General features: G+C 37.9%; 1 protein-coding gene across 1 annotated transcript in view; it reads left to right on the forward strand.

Annotated features, from left to right (window-relative positions):
- The window catches only part of UGT8 (UDP glycosyltransferase 8), a 90,880-nt gene that overhangs the window by 1,656 nt on the left and 66,527 nt on the right, over window positions 1–22,697 (forward strand). The gene's annotated exons all lie outside the window — the stretch shown is intronic.

Raw genomic sequence — 22,697 nt, forward strand, 5'->3', positions numbered from 1 at the left:
AGGAAGGCTAGGAAGTGCTTTTTAATTGGTATGTTAATAGTGTTAGGAGTAATCACATTTTATTCCCTGGAGAGTTTTAAATTAATGGAAGAGTCATGCACATCAATATTGTATAGTGAGGGAATCTGAACTTTGCGTTAATTGAATTAGATCATAAACCAGACTATTTTTTCTGTCTCAGAGAGAAACAGTGGACTAGTTTTCTCTTATGGAAACTATCTCCAGGCAGTTTGAGATAATTGCTTTTGGACTGTTTCTGTTGGGCAACTATTCTAGATAATTCTAGAGGGAAACACTCAAGTGCTATTTGATTTGCCTGTCACCCACAAGGTAAGGTTGACATCTTGTGTTGTGTGATTTAGTGCTATAGCAGTGTTTAAAAACTACAATGAAGCACACTTCTGTGACATTTAGTAATAGCTTGATAGTATATTAGTAGCTCGGGCATAACTGAGTAAAAACTGTACTTGTGACTTTCTCTTGATAATACTATTGTAGAGATTCAAACTCTTTTTAAGTCTAAAATTTCCAGAGCTTTATGCTTGTTGTACTAATGCCTGGTGCGCATATTAGAATAAGTAAACCAATGGAGTAAAAAATATTTGTAAAAAAATTTATTTTTTGTAAAATCTTTTTTGTGGGTAAAGAGTTTGACAGTTCACATTTGATTTAAATTACTTAAAACATTTCATGGTACCTTATGAATAGCTATCAGCTTAATTACCATGTAAATATTGATGGCAAAGGAAGAAAATAACCACACTCTCAATTGTCAGACTCCTTTTCAAAGTTATTTATGTGCTTATTTATAAGATAGTATTGACTTGATGCTGTTTAATTCACATTAGATTTCCAAAGTACACCAGGAGAGTAAGAACTTTTGATTGTTTTAGCAATATGTCATAATATCTCATTTATTTGACACTATCTGGGTTATTACTTATTTACACAAGCACATTTTCAAAATAGCTGACCCCTCACACCATTAATTACTGACACTTTAAAAAGTTAGCTATTAAAACAAGTAATTTCTAAATATTACACTCTTACTTGCTACCTAGGATGTAAGTTAATTTATTTGTTGGACTGTCTTTATGAACATGAATTCATAAAGAATTGAATAGTGCTATTCCTTGAGGTGTATAGAGCTGTTTTTGTTTATAGTAAATGGCCTCAGCCTGCCTGGTTGAAATACTAGATTGGGGACAGAAGTACTATTCTTTTTTTTTTATGGTTTTTCTGGGTCCTCTTTCTGTTATCAGCTATCACTTTCTGCTGCTGTCAGGCTGTGAGCGGGCCCTGCTGCTCTATTATGTGTTGTCTTTTTCTTTTCTTTTTTTTTTTTCTGAAATGATGTGGGCTATTGCTCGAGTATAAAGCCTGTGTAATTTGTGACAGGTACTTGCTGTTCTCATCCTTTGTTTCTGGGCTAGATAGTGAGCTCAATGGCTGAGGTTCCTAGAAGGGTAACTTCTATATTAATGGTTTTAATGTGTTTTTTTAATAGAAAATTTTGTATATGAGATCTTTAGAAGGGTGTCTTGATTTCAGACATTCAGTCTTCTGGAAGATCTTTGCTTTTCCGAGAAATTGAAGCAGGCTTTAAAAAAAGTTTACTTTTCTTATGGTAGGCCCAGATTGTCTTTGTTTAGGAATACGTGTACGATGATATTTTACATCCTGCTTTCTGCCGTTGAAATTGACTAGCTGTATGTAATATTGGCACTATTTCTCTACTCTGGAAGCTAGGAATAAGAAGTGTGATTTGATAAGCCTGGTGCCCATACTTGAAGCTAGGTGAATCATTTCAGTATTACTTTGCATACCCACATATGGGGTTGCATAATCAAATGAGTTTGAATAAAGTTGTTTAATTTAGTGTTGAAAACGGTGATAATCATATCTTCCTAATCTAAAGCATTTCACAAACATCCTTCTTTTTTTCAACAAATACTTATTAAAAACATACTATGCATTGGGCACTATGGTCCTGTACACCGGGGATATGCAGACACATAAGACCATGGGACGACTCTGGGTTTAAGAGGATTAGATAGATAGAAAACAAGTTGGTTTCAATAAGTACAAAATAGTGCTATATGTTCTTTTTTTTTTTAATTTTTTTTTAAATTTTTATTTATTTATTTATTTATTTATGGCTGTGTTGGGTCTTCGTTTCTGTGCGAGGGCTTTCTCTAGTTGCGACAAGTGGGGACCACTCTTCATCGCGGTGCGCAGGCCTGTCATTATCGTGGCCTCTCTTGTTGCGGAGCACAGGCTCCAGACGCGCAGGCTCAGTAATTGTGGCTCACGGGCCTAGTTGCTCCGCGGCATGTGGGATCTTCCCAGACCAGGGCTCGAACTCGTGTCCCCTGCATTGGCAGGCAGATTCTCAACCACTGTGCCACCAGGGAAGCCCAGTGCTATATGTTCTTGAGTGCTTTGATAGAGAAATGCAGAATGCCCTGAACAGGCATTTGGAAGTGGCCAGTTCTACATGGGGACAGAGACTAAAGAGGCTTCATAGAGAAGGTGACAACAGAGGAGTCACTGTAGACAAGGGCAAGATCATGGAGGATCATGGAGGACTGTTTGCCATCCTACGGCGTGTGGACCATTTTCTCTTCAAGGTTGGTTTAAACAAAGGAGCTCTCCCAGCAGTCTAGAAGGATGGATCTGAGGTGTCAGACAGGAATAACAGGTTAGAAGGTATTGGGGTGATCTTGCTAAGAGAAGTTGAGGAACTTACATCAAAGTGGTAGCAGTGAGATGAAGAAGACTTTGGTCACACAGATGTTAAGGTGGTAGAATCTCTCAGATTAGGTGACCGGTTAGATGGTGGGTGGTATGGGAGGATGAGATAGGGACTTTAAAGGAGAAGCCGATTTGAGGACCAAGGATGATAGAGTTCAGCTTTGGACATGTAGAATATGAAGTGCTTATAGAAAATCCAGCTGGACATGAGTGTCCGATGGATCATTGCACAGAACTTCTGAGCAGAGAGGTCTGGGCTAGATAGGTAGGTAGATAAATGGATAGATTAACGGATGGGTGGATAGACTGACTGCTTTAGCCATTTTCAACATATAGGTGGTTGCAAAAAAAAAAGGAAGTCAGTAGATCTTCTAGAGCAGGTTCAGAGAGTAAGATGAAAAAAGAGGCCTGGGGAGATTCTAAAATCAAATTGTTGGCTAGAGATGTAGGGAGCAGTAAAGAAGGAAAAGGTACAGAGTGAAAGTCGGGAGGAAAATTAGGGGAGAGTAACTTTTAGTAGCTGAAGGAGGAAAGAATTTCAAGAAATGAGGGGCTAAGTACTAAAGTGAGGGGTATCAGGCAGTCCTGGTTCTGCACCTGACTAGTATGTGACCTTGAACTCAGAATTTAGTTCCCTTTCCTCATTTACATAATGAAGATCAAAGTGTGACCTCCCAGGGCCACTGTGAGGATCAAATGAGATAAAGTCTATCAAGCTCAGTGACTGGAAGTTATCTGGTTTGTGTTCAATAAGTGCTAGCAGTGTTTATGGAAAACAGAACTTGGATTTGGTGATAGGTCTGTAGAGACTACTGCTTTCAGCAGTACTCGCTCTCAGGGTTTAGGGAGGGTGATTAAAAGATATGTTTCAGATGGAAACTTGATCATATTTATAGCCTTTGAGGAGGAAGCCAATACAATAGGGGCACTTGAAAATTTTAAAGGGAAAAGAGAGAGCCATTGGCACATGATCCTTGGCTAGGGGGCGGGGTTGGCTCAAGAGCTCTGGGGAGATGTTAGCTTCCTCAGGACAAGCCATGCTTCCGCCAGCCTGGAGGGGCCACAGCATCTTTGTTGCTTTTTTAAAGCGTCTGGTAATCAAATCATAGACATTTTTAACGTCTTATTCAAGGTTTCTTGGTATTTAAGTGAGTTTAAGTGAGTGCTAGTTTCTTAGATAATCTAATAGGGACAAAGATTATTCATTTTAAAAGACTCTGAAAACAAAAACAAGATAGGTGATATTAAAACTGAACACAGTGTAATTTAATGTTTAATTCAGAAGGCATTTCCATGTCTAAGGCATGGAAGGCATTTCCATGGGGTCTTAAAAGTCAACACCATGGAAATCAGGTATTAATCTGTGTAATAGGGGAAGGACTGATTTGTAGATTTCTTAAAAAATTGAGCTGACCATAGTAATATTTTAAAATATCTACTTTTGGGGCTTCCCTGGTGGCGCAGTGGTTGAGAATCCACCTGCCAATGCAGGGGACACGGGTTCGAGCCCTGGTCCAGGAAGATCCCACATGCCACGGAGCAACTAAGCCCGTGCACCACAACTGCTGAGCCTGCACTCTAGAGCCCGCGAGCCACAACTACTGAGCCCACGTGCTGCAACTACTGAAGCCCATGCGCCTAGGGCCTGTGCTCCGCAACGAGAGAAGCCACTGCAATGAGAAGCCCGCGCACCACAATGAAGAGTAGCCCCCTGCAACTAGAGAAAAGCCCACGCGCAGCACGAAGACCCAACGCACACAAAAATAAAAAAGTAAAATAAAATAAAATAAAATCTACTTTTTTCCTTAGGATTTTCTCTAGTTGGATGAAGTAATGCTTTATATTAGAGATAAACATCTAAAATTAGATTTCTATTTTAATATGTATATATTTTTTTACCCTGTAATTAATGGGTATTTTGAAAAATAACTTATATATGTGAATTGGTTTGGGAACCAATCAACAATTGAACATGGTGGATAATGTTTACTAGTTGGTTTTTAGGCATATTGGTGATTAATTGGTTATAAATATCTATTCCTTTTTAGTTCAAATTAGTAAGTCTGTTTCAATACATGCTTATCAATATTCACTACTTACCATTTGTTTATATATATATATATATATTTTTTTTTTTTTTTTGGCTGCACAGTGCAGCATGCAGGATCTTAGTTCCCTGACCAGGGACCAAACCCATGCCCCCTGCAGTGGAAGTGTGGAGTCTTAACCACTGGACCGCCAGGGAAGTCCCTCATTTGTTTATATAACATGTAGCATAGTACGTAGTTTTTAGGACACCCAATAAATGTTTTCTGAGTAAAATGAAATTAGATGTTCAGTATTTTTAAGGTGAACTGAAGTCCATTATGTATGTGGTTTTTAATCTTTGATGACGTTCTTTCCCTGAAATTCTCTAGCTACATTTTTTGTTATCAGGACCTCTCTATTTTGGAGTTGAGTTTCAGTCTGTTATGCTAATTCCCTCACAGTGTATGGTCCCACTCTTGCAAAACATAGTGGTCTGTACGGGTGATTTTCAGTTTAGGACTTCTGACAGTTCCATGTTACATATTCACCAACTCAGTTCTGGACTCTATACTGTCCTGCTCAGGACTCCCTTACAGAGATGACAAGTGCCACATTGAAATTAACTTAGACGTGAGGTCAGCATTTAGGAGTGCAGAGCCCACACAAAAACAGAACCTTTGGATTTGTGAATGGCAGGGTATGTAGGACAGCCTAGGTCAGTTCCTACTCTGGTTGGAAATTTATGTAAGTATTAAAACATTTGGATTAGATAGAAAGAGTGTGTAGTTAGGAACATTTCAGAGATACTGTGTATTTTGCTAATAGCTTTGTGCTATTTGTCTGAATTATTAATAATGGAAACAGTCACTATATTGGAGGTGTAATTTCCCTTGACTTGATTTAGAGAACAGAAATGAACCTTTAGGGATTCCAATCCACTAAATAAATTTACATTGTAACTGATTTGGTAAATATTTGCTTGATTTGGGAATATTATGAATACAAACATATGTGTAAAATTATTTTGCACTTTTCAATTCTATTTCAAAGAAATTTAATACTTGACACATTTTCAAGAGTTATACTTTTTTAGCTATTACACTGGCTATAACTTGCTTTAATAATAACCATGGGGCTGATTTTCCTTCAAGTGGTATATTTTAGTGTAAACAAAATGTTCCCATGGATTTAAAAACTTTTTAAAAAGTAGAATCAAGTGTACGAATATGCTGTAGTTTTTTATAATATGTTCCTGAAGAGTAGTATAAAATTCAGTTTTTATAAATTGAATCATATTTATAGAATTTAAAATTTTCAAAGCACTTGAAAGTTAGGCAAAATTTTAGCTCTTAAAATACAGGTGACGGGTATACAGATGTTTTCTATATTAATCTTTATACTTTTCCATAGGTTTGAAATAGTCGACAGTCCAAAATATATGGGCAATGATTTCAAAGCATATCCTATTTTAAAGGTACCCAGAGACTTTGCTTATTTAAAGCAATCTCAAAGTCCACCTCTCTATAAAAGGAATCCCATTTTGGTTAATCTGTTTTGCAAATTCAGACTTTCCTAATGGACTTAAGCAAACACACACAGCAACAACAACAACAAAACTTGGGGACACCTCTGTACCACATTGTAAATATAGTCACATCCACCATCTTAAGTGTGTAACATACAGGCTTAATCTGATTCTAGACCTCATCCCCACCTTACCATCCCTTATTCAGAAGAGAAGGCATTGACAGGAAGAATTTTTTTTTTTTTTTTTTTAACTAGCAATGGAATAAGCCATCCAGCGGTGTTGCCTTCCTGCTTTGAGAGCTGCCCTGAGACTGGGCAGATGACACAGGCCCTGCAGCCCCTTGGCTGTGGCTTCTCCTTCTGAGGAAGGCCATGTGCTTTACATAGCCTTTGCATGTGTGCTGCTGTACCTGTGGTTCACATGTACTCGTCAGCCAATCAGGAGAGTGGGGCTTAGAGGAAAACTAGTCAAACAGGTTTGTCTGTCTACTTAGAAGGGCGGGGGGAGTGGGGGGAGGGCAGGGGGGCAGTGAAATTTGTGGATAAGGTCAAGGGTGAAACTATTTTAAGGAATATTAATGCTGATCACTGACTCTATTTTTTCCTGGTTTTGAAAATACTTCGGGGACATTTGTGAGGATATATCTTAATGGAGCTAAAGTGAGAGTAAGGGAAACTGGAAGGAGAAATAAATAAGAAACAGGGAATTAGAGCAAGATGGAGAGTGGGCAAGGAAAGACAGTAGTGGAGGGGAAGAAAAAAACAAGAGGAAGAGGACAGGTGTCTCAGTGGCGTATGTGGGCTTTGTGTGAACCTGGAGCATCATAGCAGGAAACCACAGTATTGATCTGAGCATGAATTTAATTAAAACCAATAGCTGTGATCCTCAATATCCCAAAGAAGGAACAGTCTACTGGCTCAGGGCTGAGGTTTACTAGGAATGTTGGTGGGAAGATGTAGTTACCATCTCAGACACTACCTTTATGTGGGAAATTCTCAGTTCCTTTGAACAACAGTAAAATGTTACATTCATACAGCTTTTTTGCACTTTGCAAATTGCTGACTCATACATTCTGTCACTTTATCCTCATTCTGCCCCTGAGCGTTGTCCGGTAGGTAGTCACATCTTACAAACCATGACCTGGGGGTGCAGAGCTCTGAAATCACCAGGACAGTCAGCAGGGGATTTGATGTTCGAACCCAGGCTCCTGGCTATTCATTTTCCCATGGGAATCCTGGCTTTCAGGACTGTCTATCGTCTGGCTGCGTTTTGATCACCCTTGTTTACTTCCTCCTATGCCCAGCACGGTTCCATTTATTGGGTTCATTTCTCTCTTTAGGCATTTGCTTTAGGATACCCCACACCTGAACTGTTCTACTTTTTTTTCGTCTGTGCTTTCAAATTCTCATCCTTCATGGTCTCTATACTCGGTCCCACCTCAGACTGTTGCTTCCCAGTTTCTTTTGCTTTTCCTTGACTTTCATGTCTACATTTGTCCATGATATTTGAACACTTAGTTACGTTAATTCTCCCTCTAAGAAGAGTATGCGCAGTTAGAGTGTGGACTTTCACTCTTAGTTTCCCTATAAGGCCTTGGACAAACATATTAATCAGAGGTAAGATATTTAAATGTAATTGAATGATACCTTCAGTGACTCATAAAGCAGGCAAGGAGGTAAATTCTCTAAAATGCTGTATGTATATTGATGCTTTTTTCCTTTTGTTTTTTTTCAAAACCACATATTCAAACTTGAAATGTTTCCTTCCTTTGTTTTTAAATGAAATGTTCTGTATAGACTGCTGTATCATTTAGTTACAACAGAAGAAAACAGTTGGTCTGTAGAAAGGTTATATATAGCTCTTTGAACTCTTCATTATAAAATTTATAATGGTTTAGTAGATTTTTCTTTTAAAATTTACCTGGGGCTTCTAATAGATGGAAGTATATTCACAGCTAATTCTAGGAAAGGCTAATAAGAGGAAATAATGACAGAGATAATTATTTAGTTTTTAATTTGTATTTATATTGGAATATAAATATGTCTGATGTCAAGGAATAGTAGTTGGAAAAGAGAATGATTACACATATTAGGAAGCTCTGACTTCAGAAGCATTTAAATGCTCCCTTCTCCCCCCACCCCCCAGATAAGACCTTTTATATCGATTAACCAAAAGCACAGGCCAAGTTCTTTTCCCTCTTACCAAAGTTCTCTGGTTCAGAATGTCTCCTCTTCCATCTCTTCTGGGCAGGGCAGTAGGGGTAGGAATAGGAATAAGAATAGATTTTAAGAAATCTCTTCAAAAAAAGGAAATTAATGGGTTAGATAAGACTATTATTAATAAGAAGTGATGCCTGACTCTTATCTGCCAGTTTAAAATAATTCTTGAGAGCATTGAGAGGTGACTGTTATTTTAACCAGCATATGCTTTAGAGTATACTTTCTGTTCACATTTCTAAACAATGCTAAATATGCAGAAACAAGGTCCTCTGGCTGTCCTGCTCCCTCTTTTTGCTGTCTCACTCTTCCATTTGTCTGCCTCTCTGGAGATAATGTCCTTGCCTTTGGTGGGGAGTTCAGAAGAGAAATCCCAGTGACTGGCTTCCAAATTGTCAGTAAGGATGTGGGTAGAGGTGTGTTTGGGGGGCTGGGGGAGGGTGGTAGAGTCTGCCCATCACTAGAGTAGGATCTGGTCATTTTATTCAAATCAGCCTGTGTAGTAGTTGTCCAGCCTCTATATGAGCCCAACTGCTTTATGCTTTCTCATCATTATTTTTACCAGTAAAAGTAATTTAGCTTATCATTTTGATACTACATAAATGCAGTCCTACTCTTATTCCTACTCTGCTCACAAGGCATGGAAGGGGAGACACTTTGAACCAGACATGTTGAATTCCTGGAGGTTTGTCTAGTGAGCATCTGTAACATAAGAATTAATCCAGGGACTTCCCTGGTGGTGCAGCGATTAAGAACCCACCTGCCAATGCAGGGGACACGGGTTGGATCCCTGATCCGGGAAGATCCCACATGCCGCGGAGCAACTAAGCCCGTGTGCCACAACTACTGAGCCTGCGCTCTAGAGCCCGCAAGCCACAACTACTGAGCCCACGTGCCACAACTACTGAAGCCTGGGGCCCTAGAGCACATGCTCCGCAACAAGAGAAGCCGCCACAATGAGAAGCCCGCGCACTGCAACAAAGAGTAGCCCCCGCTCACCACAACTAGAGAAAGCCCGAGTGCAGCAACAAAGACCCAACACAGCCAAAAAAATAAAAAGTGAAAGAATTAATCCAACCATTCGTTCACAAGCAGCCTATTATATCATAGAACTCCTCTGCCTTAGAGCCAAAATATACGGTGATTTTTCAAATCTAGTGTAATATTGAAAGGTTTTTATGTATAAAAGTGTAAGAAGGTCATTAGTAAGGCTTTTCAAAGACTGCTGACTTGCTTTGTGGATCCCAGAATTCAAGAAAAAGCCTGTTATCTGACATGTGGCAGTGGCAACTTTGGAGAGTCTTTATGTGGTATAGATAAGAGACACTGGATTAGGACCCAGGAAACCTGAGTGCTAGTTCCGACTCTGCCAATGAGTAACTACGACCTAGCCGAGTGATGCTTGGCAACCACCCGCAGGAGACCTTGTCCCTTTCTCTACAAATGAGAGGGTTTGGACACAGTTATCTTTAGTTTTTAAATTGGGACTCTGATTTATTTCATAAAATATGAAAATACATATTTTAAAATATAGTTGGCATCATTTCATAACAAATATATTAAGTACCAATATTTAAGCTTATTAATATTATGTTTGCAAGACTATTAACAATGGCAATGATATACAAAAAGACTTCTTTAGACTTGCTTTGTTGTGTTGACTATCAAGTCTAATCCTAGATGCTTAGAAGCCACAAAACTACATTTTTACTTGTTTGTAAGGGAGTATCAGAGAAATGCATTCTCTGCCTACCAAAATCTTCCTCTTCTGGAGAACAATGTAAGGTTGCTGTTTTATCTAATACGCCATAACAACCTTCTCTTTGTGATTTGACTAGCGTTTTATGAGACAGCAGTGGGGAAGTTTGCTATTTGTTCACTCTACAGAACTTGCAAGGAATTGAATAGGGATATATCCAGAATTATTTTAAGTTTGTTTTTTGGTTATATTTGGCCAGACATTTTTGGTCGCAAAACATGTTTAAGATATCACATGGGGATTTATTTTGTGACTCTTATAATGTTAATGTAGATAATGTTAAAAATTCGCTTAAACTAGTGATATTAAAGAAAGGATATTATTAATAATAAGAGAAACAATCCCATGATCTTTTGTGATCCTAGTACATTTTTGAAGCCTGAAGATTCTCTAAGAAATGGTGTATTGAAAAGCTGTTTCCCGCACAGGTGATTTTGTCCCACTGTGGGAGAAGATAATTTGATCTGCATTTCCTCCACGTTCATTGTGGTATTCTGCTAATTAAATCCCAATGAAAGAGTTATAAAAAGTCCTAATGAAACATTTTAAAACATTAATCAAACATCAGTTTTTTTAAGAAAGCATATACCTATGAGAACCTAAAGCCTCATACAAACTCAGTTGTACGATTTATGAAACTTGTCTCATTTGTTTAAAGATGAGATCAGAATCAAAACAAAGAATTTCCTTATTGTTTGCTGAATGTTGATCACATGATGCAGAAGCCTGGAGATAACTGGTACCAGGCTGGTCTTGAGGAGGTGCAGAAAAAGAAATCCACACTGTATCTGTGGATATGGATATGGATATCTATAAAATGGCGGTTTTTAAAACTGCAGACTTTTTTCTCTATCAGTGATTCTCAAAATGGTCCCTGGAACAGCAGCATCAACATCACCTGGGAATTTGTTAGATGTGCAGATCCTTGGGCCCCTCCCAGATCTACAGAATCCGAAACTGAGGACAGGCCTAAAAGTCTGTTATAACAAACTCTTCAGGTGATTCTGCTGCATGCTAAAGTTTGAGAGCCACTGGTCTATGATACTAAATATAATCAGTTCCAATTTTCTCATGTGATGAAAAAATTTCTTATCATTCTAGGGACAAAAGAAAAATCTAGTGTAGATTTCAAAATGTTTTCCTGGTTAACACTTTTCCTGGTTAGTTTTTTTTTTTTTTTTTTTTTTTTAAATTAATTATTTATTCATTTTTGGCTGTGTTGGGTCTTCGCCTCTATGCAAGGGCCCTCTCCAGTCGCGGCAAGCGGGGTCCACCCTCCACCGCGGTGCGCGGGCCTCTCACCATTGCGGCCCCCCCCTATTGCAGAGCACAGGCTCCAGACGCACAGGCTCAGTAGTTGCGGCTCACGGGGCCAGCTGCTCCGCGGCACGTGGGATCCTCCCAGACCAGGGCCCGAACCCATATCCCCTGCATTGGCAGGCAGACTCCCAACCACCACGCCACCAGGGAAGCCCTCCTGGTTAGTTTTTATAACCTAAATTCATGATACTGTATTTTATTTACTAATTGGTTGTTTAGGGTTATTCAGGTATTCTTAGTTTTGCCAACACACACACACACACAAGCTCCTCAATTTATTAAAAGACAACAACAAAAAGTGGGTTGGATTAGTTTACTTTTGTGTATTTTGCTATGACTTTGTGAAAGTGCAGCTCACTGGTTCTCAATATCATAATCCCTTGGGAGCATCAAAAAGAAAACAAAAAACTCTAAGACCTAGGTAGGCCTCACCTCCAGAAATTCTGATTTAATTGATCTAGGTTGGGAGCGGCAGGTTTTCAGGCGTCTCTAGTTTTCACGGGCTCCCCAGATGATTATAATGAGCAGTCAGACTTGAGAGCCACTGGAGTGTAGCTGTGTGTTGGAAGATTGGCTCACCTACCAAATATCAGTTCCTTAAAAAAATTGCATATTAAGTCCATTAGGTCCTTTCATTATTTTAAGCAAATTGTCTTTTGTTTATGTGTGATTGAAAAATAATTTGTTTTCCAGTAGGTTATTGGTATTGTTGACTGGTTGACCTCATTATTGATCACGTTTTATTACTCTTCGTTCTGCCTCTTGACTTGCCTCTAAATCTTTGCTTACTCACAGTGCGGTGTGCACACCTACAGCATCTCATGTCACCAGAGAGCTCGTCAGAAAGAAATCATTTGGGGCCCCATACCAGACATACTGAATCAGAATTGCATTTTACAAGTATCCCTATGAAATTTGTCTTCACAGTAAAGATTCTCTAGAACATAAAGTTTAAAATCAGGGTGAATTTCATTTTTCTTCATTTTTTTCCTCAGCATCCATTGATCTGGTCTTAACTACTTTTGTGAACCAAATCATATCAGTCTCATTAAACTTATTCTTAATCCCATTTTTCAGTAAGCTTTAGAACTGTAAGCGATGTTCCAGACCATCTAATTTAATATCTTCACCTGGCAGGTGAAGCAAATTAGGTGCAGAGAAATTAAATAACTTGGCCTAAATTACAAAGGCTGTGGATTTGGGCATCCATAGATGCATGCCATATATATATTTATTTTTTTCCTTTAATTATAGGGACTTCATGATAGGGTCACTTAAAATGATTTTATTATCATAAACAACTTGAAATGTGAGCTACCTGAAAAGACAATCTTAGGTTACCTAAATATGACACATATCCAAAACACCAAAATTTTAAATACACGTTGACATTTATTTAAATTATCTATCCAAAGGGACATTGCTAATACTTTACTAATACACTAATATTTCAAATTATCTTATAATTTGTATAATTTAGTCATAATGGGAAAGTAGAATATGTGATATTAAACTGAATGCAAATTGAAAGGTACCGCATGTCTTTATAAATTACTAAAACTGTATTCACACGCTCCTGAGAGATTGCAGGCACTTTGTCACAGGACATTTAAAAATATTTGGGGAGTGTTTATTTGTTTATTCTGGGTTCCTCAGGATCTGTGGTTGGGCATTGTCATTTTCTGAATCCCCAGGACAGTTGAGCTTTATCAGGTCTTTAAATTTCAGATCCACACGTCCACTGCATCACTTGTATTTCTCTTATTGCACATAAGGATTAAGTATGAGATCCTTGTCTCTCAATCTGGTGGTTGAATTGCATCAAAATCTCCAGCTGCTTCTTACAATTGCAGATTTGGGGATTTCTCCCCAGACTTCATAATAGCCTGTGTGTTGAAAAGACCCTGGAATCTGCATTTTTAGTTAGCACCATGGATGTTTCTTTTGGATGTGAACATTTCAGAATCGTTTCATTAGGCGATTAAATTTGTGCTTAGTATAGTTAAATTTAATCACCATCATTGAGCATTAATTGGATACATATAATTTACTAGGTACTGAGTGCAATGTCTATTGGTATCCATATGATCCTATTTTTCTTTTCTCTCTTATTTTCTTGTGTTTTATCTTACCTTCCCACCTGATGATTTCAGAGAAGGATCCCAAGTGGGCCTGGGCCAGCTATCACTGTTAAGTGAATAGCATCGAGTTTCTCATTACAGCTTCACCGCCCGTACTATAGATGTCTGGAAAGTGGTAACTGCAAATACTGGCAGTGTAGACAAGTGGTAAGTGCAGCTAGCCTGGAGTGTTACAACAGCAACAGCAACAATAAATGACAACAAAAACATTCCTTACAACTTCTCCTGTACCCCTTGGCACTCATCAGAGGACCAAGTGCAGAAATGAATTTTTTGAACGGTATTGCTAATGGTTTATTTCCTTCAGTAGTTTGCATTTCTCTAGTTAAGCTGTGCACTTCCAAACAAATAAATGTCTTTAATTTTTCTGAATGAATCAAAACCATTAATTTGATAAAGTGGCAGATTTTGAAAATCTGTTCTCTCTTTATTAACTGCCAACAGCCAACCGAATGTAGGGTTTTTACCCAGATTGCCCTCTTGATTAATTAAAGATGCCAGACTACTGCCAGATCACCCCTTTTTTTTCGGTGGGAATCATTAACCAACAGCAGGTGGCGTTAATTTCCTGAATTATCTCTCCCCATCACCCACCCCAAGTCAAGGTGTTCCCACTTCACAGTGTGATTTTAGGGGACTCCTTGCTTTCATAGTTTAATTGCAAATAGATGGTCATAATTAACTTCAGAACACGAGATATTGTTTACATATGAAAGATGAATGTTTAAACCTGGGCCATTTAACAACTCTATAGCAATAAAGCTGAGTTTTCCCCCAGTTTGACCACAGTTACAATATGTTTTTTCAGCTTTGTTTTCTTCCTCTCTTCGCGTGGTGGGATGAAAGTGGATTAAAAATGGATATGAAGCTCTGCAATATACTAGATAATTTCTTATCTCAGTCTTACTCTCAATCATATTCTCCTCATCTGTAAATGGGAACAACTATTTTTGCCTTTATCTCAGTATAAAACGAGATAATACTCATAAAGCCTGTGATTCAGGGAAGGGACATAATACAGCTCTTTTTACAGGCTGCTGTTTATTGATAGTTTTATGTTAGGATATAGATTTCAACCTATGGGGTGACCAGCTCCTTCTGGTTTGCCCAGGACGTTCCCAGTTTTAGTGCTGAAACTCTACATCCTGGAAATGCCGTCAGTTCTAGGATGGTTGGTCACCCTAGTGCTGGAAACAGTGTCAAAATAACAATGACTCTAAGAAAGTAGTTGAGTTGTCTCGCAGATGATGGTTACAATGGGCAGAAGCAGGCAGAGCTGATATTCTGGTTCCACAGTGTCAGGTGTCTTTGTTGTTACACCTTTCCTGGTTTGTACTTCTGTCCCGTGGTCCAGGATGTTAATCATTACCACGTCCTCATTCCAGCCAGCAGGAAGGTGAAAAGTGAAATCTCGAAGTGTATAAATTAGAATTGCACATATCACTATGCTTCCATCCCATGCCCATTTACTAGAACTTACTCACTGTGGCTAAAACTAACCCCTAGAGAGGTTGGGAAATGTCATCGTTAGTCTTTTTGGCTAAGAGCCAAGCTAAAGTAGAGGATTCCATTACTCGAAAAGAGAAGGAAAATATATGCCACAGCTCTCTCTTATATGCCCATACATGGCATCCAACAAATTCCAGTTTCCTTTCATATTCTAATTGTTATTTAATAAGTGGTAATTTTCTTGGCCATTCACAACATTGCTGTGAATGTGTAGGAAGGTAACAAATAAGATGGAAAAAGACCCCTAGACTTAAGGAAAAGCTGTAATGAATCTGTGCTTTAACTTGATAACTTTCTCCAACTGCAGTATCCATTTCCCCAGAAATTTTCTCCATGATTGAGATGTGTCACTAACTCCAATGCCTCAAGCCAACCAAAGCTTTTGATTTAGAATTTTATTCAGAAGTAAGGCAATAGATATAATTATAAGTTCATTCATTTAAAATTAAAGGACAAAAACGAGGCCATTAGTGGAGGTGCCTGTGGTCCAACTACATATCCTGGTTCAGAATCACAGTCGCAGTCGTTCATTCAGTAAATCTTTATTGAGCGCTATGTCGTCAGGCAATGGGAATAAAACAGTTGTCAACTTTTACTATAGTTTCTACCCTTTCGGAGCTTAAATTGTGCCAGAGAAAAATAGATTTTTAAAATAAAATTTACATTTATTTAAAAGCACTAGTAATGATGCCCAATTAGTTTTTACTTTGCTGGATTTATTTTAATTTTACTAGATGGCATTTTTCCAAGGCTTTACTTGTAGAAGGTGCTTTGAAGAGAGATGAAATTACTCAACAACATTTCGTATACTACCAAGGTCAACCTGTGGTGGCAGTTGTGACTGATATATTTTCTCTTATGGCAGTCCACATAATACTAAATGCCAAGGAAACTTAAAAGCACAAAGAAATTCAGCTGTTCAGCTTGCTAGACTACATAATCCGCTTTGAGGACTGTCACTCACTTCATTTTTCTAAATAGCCCAATTCACCACGTACAGACACGATCTTAAATTTCCCATTAGCTCTTGTTTTGTTTTTCTTTTAATGCGAAAACACTTTGATTAATTCTTGTTTAAAGTGATAGACTGTGAATCGCTGAGCTGCTGGGATGGTAGGCTGTCAAAACCTAAGTTCTTTCCTTTGGTTTATGTGCTTGTCATTTTTTCTTCCTACACAGTTCATCCTCATGTGTGCTCAGTTCAGAGTTATTAACGATCCAACTTCAAATAGAAAAAACCAGAGAAATGATTCTTTCAAATGGTGGCCAAAGGTGATGCCCCCACTTTTTAAAAAAAAATAAGGAGATGGAAATAGTAAGGTTGCCAGAGGTCTAGAATGGTGTTAGGCTCTGGTGTTTGTGAAAATGGGAGCAATATGGATTCATGAAGTCTATTTGTCATCTTTAAAAATCTCAGTGGTGTGCTGCGGTGTTCCTGTGTTAAATGTTAGCGTATGTGAACCATTGTTGCTTAGGAGCAGAAACAATATATAGCTAATCTGATTTTTTTCTGGTGCTCTTAAGGGTTTACAACCATTTTGGGGGGCCTTGGAGGGATCAGTTTTGCAAATGAGTGTTTTGCACATGCAACATTTAGGTACACCCCGATATCCGTGTTGTTTTGCCCCAGTTAATTCACTCTTAAATGTTGAATGGCTTCCATATAGTGAGGGGTGGGCACACTTATTAAACTTGGCATTGTTTCTTGTCTTGAATGCAGGCCTAGGAATAATTTTTATTTAAAGAAGAAAGGGCAGACCGATGTGCAAAATGAAATTTGTTTAGAGTCTTTGCATTGTGGATTTTCTTCAGTATTCTGGCAGTGAGGTACCGTCAAGTAGCAGTAGTATCTCAGAAGCCAAGAGAGAATTTGGAGCAGGTAGGGGATCAGTAGTATTTAGGGTGGGAGAGAAGTCCAATCAGATAAGTGCCGGGAAAAAAAGGGCATTTGTGTGAAAGTTAGGAGATATTTAGTGCCCTTGGCAATGAGTGTGCAGGCAGAGTTGTGGGGCAGCCAATGGCAGGCTGTAATCATCTGGAGAGTAAGTAGGGCCCAGCAAACAGAGACTGATGTTTTACGACACTCGACTCCAAAGGGAGAGTGAGTGTAAGGCATGATCAAGGGGCATGTAAGTTGAAGGAATGTGTCATCAATATTATATATTTTTGGTAGAAAACTTCAGAAATCTGGAAACATATAAATAGGAAAATAAAACAATATCACTCAATCTGACAATCCAAGTTTACTCTTGATAACAGTTTGATATTTACTTTGTTGTCATTATAATCATTTTATGTATGCATATATCGAGTATATGCATGTAAAATTTTGTTTTCTTGCTTTCTTATTATGTTATATATATATATTATGTTATAGGCATTTTCTCAAAACTGTTTTGCAAATCATGGTTTTTGATGGTTCTGTGGTTTTCCATTGTAAGATATACCATACTTTGATCAATCCTCTACTGCTGGATTCTTAGTAGTTTCTGCCTGTTTGCTGTCGGAAGTGAATGTAGGGAATGTCTTCGTACATACTTGTTGGTAATTCTGATCCGGGATAGTTTCATAAATGTAAAATAATGTGCCAGTTGTTTTTCAGAACACTCATGCCGATTTACATTTTCACCAACTGCGTAAGACTGTGCTATGCCTTTGCAAGGACTGAGCCTTATCATTAAAAATGACATCCTTGCTGATTTCATGAAAGAAAAAATCTCGTTTGTTCATTTGTTCAATCATTCAACAAGTTTTAAGCTCCTTGGACTAACTGGGAGGTTGAGTTCAGACTGCGTGTGGAGGGGTGGCGTGCCCAGTGCCACCTGTAGGGCGCACGGGCGAGGAGCCGTCTGCCACCTCCCATACGCCAACATTAGGAGGGTTTTAGCCCGAGTTATCAGTTCTCACTGCTCTTTAGGCAGGTTATCCACTTTTTCTAGAGAACTGGTCTTCATTTTTACTTTTGGGGGTAAATGCAGCAGCCCCTGCTTTGCCTCTGCAGGAGTGAAGGGGAGATGTGATGGGTGGGGAACTGGTTCAGTTCCGCTTTAGAGAGCGCCTCCCCTTCATTTCTTGCTCTTCCAGTGTCCTCTCAAGCTCTCAGCCATTCTGGAAGCAGTTTTCATCCCTGCTGCAGGCTTTCCCTCTGTGTGCCTGGGCCATGACTTCCTGCATTCTTTTCTCTCAATAAGCTATTTGTCAAATTTTTGACACAAACAGTGTCACAACTCCATTCCACTGATGACTGTAGTTTTGCCCATACCTCACCTCCTCATGTCAATTCTCAGAGATATTAGGTATTTATTCCCTTTTATATTCTTTACTATAATTCCAAAGGAGCTTTGGGAGGAAAGGAGTAGAAACACTTGGGTTCAGTCAGCCCTCTCGGACTGGAAACCTCTGCACCAGATGTTTTAAACATTCTAAAAATATTTAATGATTATGTAATAGAATCAAATAATAGTGATTTTTTTCCTTTGCTTTATGCTCAGAATTATCTTTCTCTTTCCAGAGATCATTTAAAGCTCAACACTCTTAACGGCTTTATTAGAAAAAAATTTTTTGACGTTATTCTGTCTGATTTACTTTGGGGAAACTCTAAGGTAAAAAATTTAGTGATTTTGTTTTGCAAATATAAAGCCAGTTTTTAACACTTCATATTGAGTGAGTTGTTCTTTCTTCATTTACTTGTGGTACTTCCTTCATCTCATATTATGTTCATATTCAAGAAATTCTTACAGGCTACCTACTCTGGTCCATTGATTTGAGTTAGGATTCTTGGGCTAGTTCCGTAGTGTTTTTATTTTATTTTATTTTTTTATTGAAGTATAGTTGATGTACAATGTGTTAATTTCTGCTGTACAGCAAAGTGATTTAGTTCTCTCTCTCTCTCTTTCTATATATATATATGCACATCCTTTTTCATATTCTTTTCCATTATGGTTTATCTCAGAATACTGAATATAGTTCTCTGCGCTATACAGTAGGACCTTGTTGTTTATGCATTCCATATATAATAGCTTACATCTGTTAACTCCAACCTCCCACTCCATCCCTCTCCCACTCCCCCTCCTCCTTGGCAACTGCAAGTCTGTTCTCTATGTCTGTGAATTTGTTTCTGTTTTGTAAATAGGTTCATTTGTGTCATATTTTAGATTCCACGTATAAGTGATATCATATGGTATTTGTCTTTCTCTTTTTGATTTACTTCACTTAGTGTGATGATCTCTAGTTGCATCCATGTTTCTGCAAATGGCATTATTTCATTCTTTTTTACGGCTGACTAGTATTCCATTGTATATATGCACCACACATATACATAGAGTGTTTTAATTACAAAATGTATTTTAATATTTACCTTTCTGTCCCAAGTTATTACTGTTTCTTTTTCAAAAGTGTATTCTCTTCTTGCCTGTTCTAACCAAGAAACATGGCTATAGTTTGGTCAAATTCCAAACAAAACAAAGCCATCCAGTGGAATTTTGAGAGGAATTTATTCAGTCTATTTATAATATGGGAAGGATTGGCTTTTTTAGAATATCGTATTCCATTAAAATAATATAGTATTTCTATACACTTAGTATTATTTGCATGTATATCTTCAGGGAAAGGCTTGCCATACTTAGTATAGCCAAAATATATATATCCTTTTAAATTAATTTTAAAGGTATTTTATGTACTTTATTGTCACTGTGAATGAGATCTTTTTTCATCACATATTATTTTTAAAAAATACTTATCATTATTTTTATTAAGAGAAGAGTAACATGTGTCCAATGTAGAAAAAGTTAAATTAAAATCCCTTATAATTCATACTATCCAGAAACAACCACTGCCCTTTGGTGTTTAGCATTCCTATGTATATATACATATATATCTTTTAGAGAGTGCTACATGCTATAAGCATGTTTAGTAACCTAATCTTGAACATCTTTCCGTGCCGTTAAATGTTCTTTTACAGGGTTGTTTCGGGGCTGCATTGTATGCATGAACGACAGTTTATTTAACCAGTCTCCAATTGTTGGGAATCTAACATATCTCTAAATGTTTGCAATTAATAATAGTCTTCTCCTGCCCTAAATAATGGCTTCATGAAAATGCTTATAGAAGTTAAATGTCTATTATGTATATTGCAGGCTGTTTTTCTAGGATATCATTTTTCATTTACTTTTGTTTATAGTGCATTTAATACATCCACATCCTTTTTTTTTATCATCTAGTTTATTTTCTTTTCATTTTTTTTTTTTAGGTTGCTTTAAAATTTTTTCTTAAACTAGTAAACTTTACTTTTTAGAGCAGTTCTAAGTTCACAGCAAAATTGAGCAGAAAATGCATAGAGTTTCCATATCCTCCCTCCCCCTGCACATGCACACCTCCCTCCGCTATCAACATCTTGCACCACAGGTACATTTGTTTTGATCAATGAATGTTGGCACATCGTTATCTCCCAAAGTCCATACTTTACAGGGTTCATTCTTGGTGTTGTATAGTCTGTGGGTTTGGGTAAATGTATAATGACATGTATACACCATTGTCACATCTTACAGAATGGTTTCACTGCCCTAAAGATCCTCTGTGCTTCACATGTTCATCCCTTCCTCCCTTGCAACCCTTGGCAACCACCAATCTCTTTAGAGATTGCCTAAATCTCTATAGAGATTTGCCTTTGCCAGAAGGTTATGTAATTGGAATCATACAGTATGTAGCCTTTTCAGATTGGCTTGTTTCATTTAATAAATATACATTTTAATTTCCTCCCTGCCTTTTCATGGCTTCATAGCTTATTTCTTTTTTAGTGCTGAGTAATATTCCATTATATAGGGGAACCACAGTTTATTTATTCACTTCACCTAAGGTGGTGTACTTGGTTACTCCCAAGTTTTGGCAATTGTAAATAAAGCTGTTATAAACATTCCTGTGTAGGTTTTTGTGCAGACATCTGTTTTCATCTCCTTTGTGTAAATACCAAGGAGCACAATTGCTGGATCATATGGTAAGAGTATGTTTAGTTTTGTAAGAAACGGCCAATTTGTCTTCCAAAGACTGTTTTGCATCCCCACCAGCAATGTATGAAAGTTCCTGTTGCTCCACATCCTCTCCAGTATTTGGTGTTGTCAGTGGATTTTGGCCATTTTAATAGATATGTAGTGGTTTCTCATTATTGTTTTAATTTGCATTTTCCTAATGACATATGATATGGAACATCTCTTATGTTTATTTGCCATCTGTATTTTCTTTGGTGAGGTGTCTATTAAGGTCTTTGGCCCCTTTTTATTTATTTATTTATTATTTATTTATTTATTTATTTATGGCTGTGTTGGGTCTTCATTTCTGTGCGAGGGCTTTCTCTAATTGCGGCAAGCGGGGGCCACTCTTCATCATGGTGTGTGGGCCTCTCACTATCGCGGCCTCTCTTGTTGCGGAGCACAGGCTCCAGACGCGCAGGCTCAGTAGTTGTGGCTCACGGGCCTAGTTGCTCCGCGGCATGTGGGATCTTCCCAGACCAGGGCTCGAACCCGTGTCCCCTGCATTGGCAGGAAGACTCTCAACCACTGCGCCACCAGGGAAGCCCCCTTTGGCCCCTTTTTAAATCAGGTTGCTTGTTTTCTTATTGTTGAGTTTTAAGAGTTCCTTCCTTACGTTTCTTGGATAACAATCCTTTTTTCAAATATGTCTTTTGCAAATATTTCTCCCAGTCTATTGCTTATCTTCTCATTCTCTTGACCTTATCTTTCTCAGAGGAGAAATTTTAATATTAATGAAGTCCAGCTTATCAATAGACACATTCTGATACTTCTGGACTAGCAAGAATCTCACCGTTTGTTGGTAGTTGCGTTAGTCATTGTGTTATCCATGAAAGTGATAGTTCTGAGATTAAAGTGCTGTTGTAATCCTTCATAATGAACTTTGTATTTGAACAGCGAATAACACGCTTGTGCAAATGATGCTTCTTTGTTGGTGATCAGTCTTTTTTCATGAAGACATATGCAGGCCTAGTAGACATTATTTTTAGAAGATATTTTATCACATGAATATTGGTATTTCTGAATAGTTACTTTTAGAATTTTTATGTACAGAATCTATGTACTTTTTCTAACCTTATTTTGGTACAGTAGCCACTAGTAGTAATTTAAAATCAGTTCCTCAGTCACACTAATCACATTTTAGCTGCTCCCTAGAGGCTACCATATTGGACAGTAAGGAGATAGAACATTTTCATCATCACAGATCGTTGTATTAGTGCTGTTCTAGAATGTAAGCAATTGTGCATTAAATCGTCATTTTGTGCGATTTCTTTTTACTTTGCAGTAGTTACTAAAATAAAATAAAAGGAAAAAAATAAGAAACATGGTAAAAGGATTTGTTTCCCTACTATTATTTTTTGTTTTCTTTCTTAGTGATTTATGATAAAGTAATAGTTTTAACTGCAGCTGAAGGAACTG

This window comes from Balaenoptera physalus (assembly GCF_965194825.1).
Source record: "Balaenoptera physalus genome assembly, chromosome: 5".
Taxonomy (NCBI): Eukaryota; Metazoa; Chordata; class Mammalia; order Artiodactyla; family Balaenopteridae; genus Balaenoptera; species Balaenoptera physalus.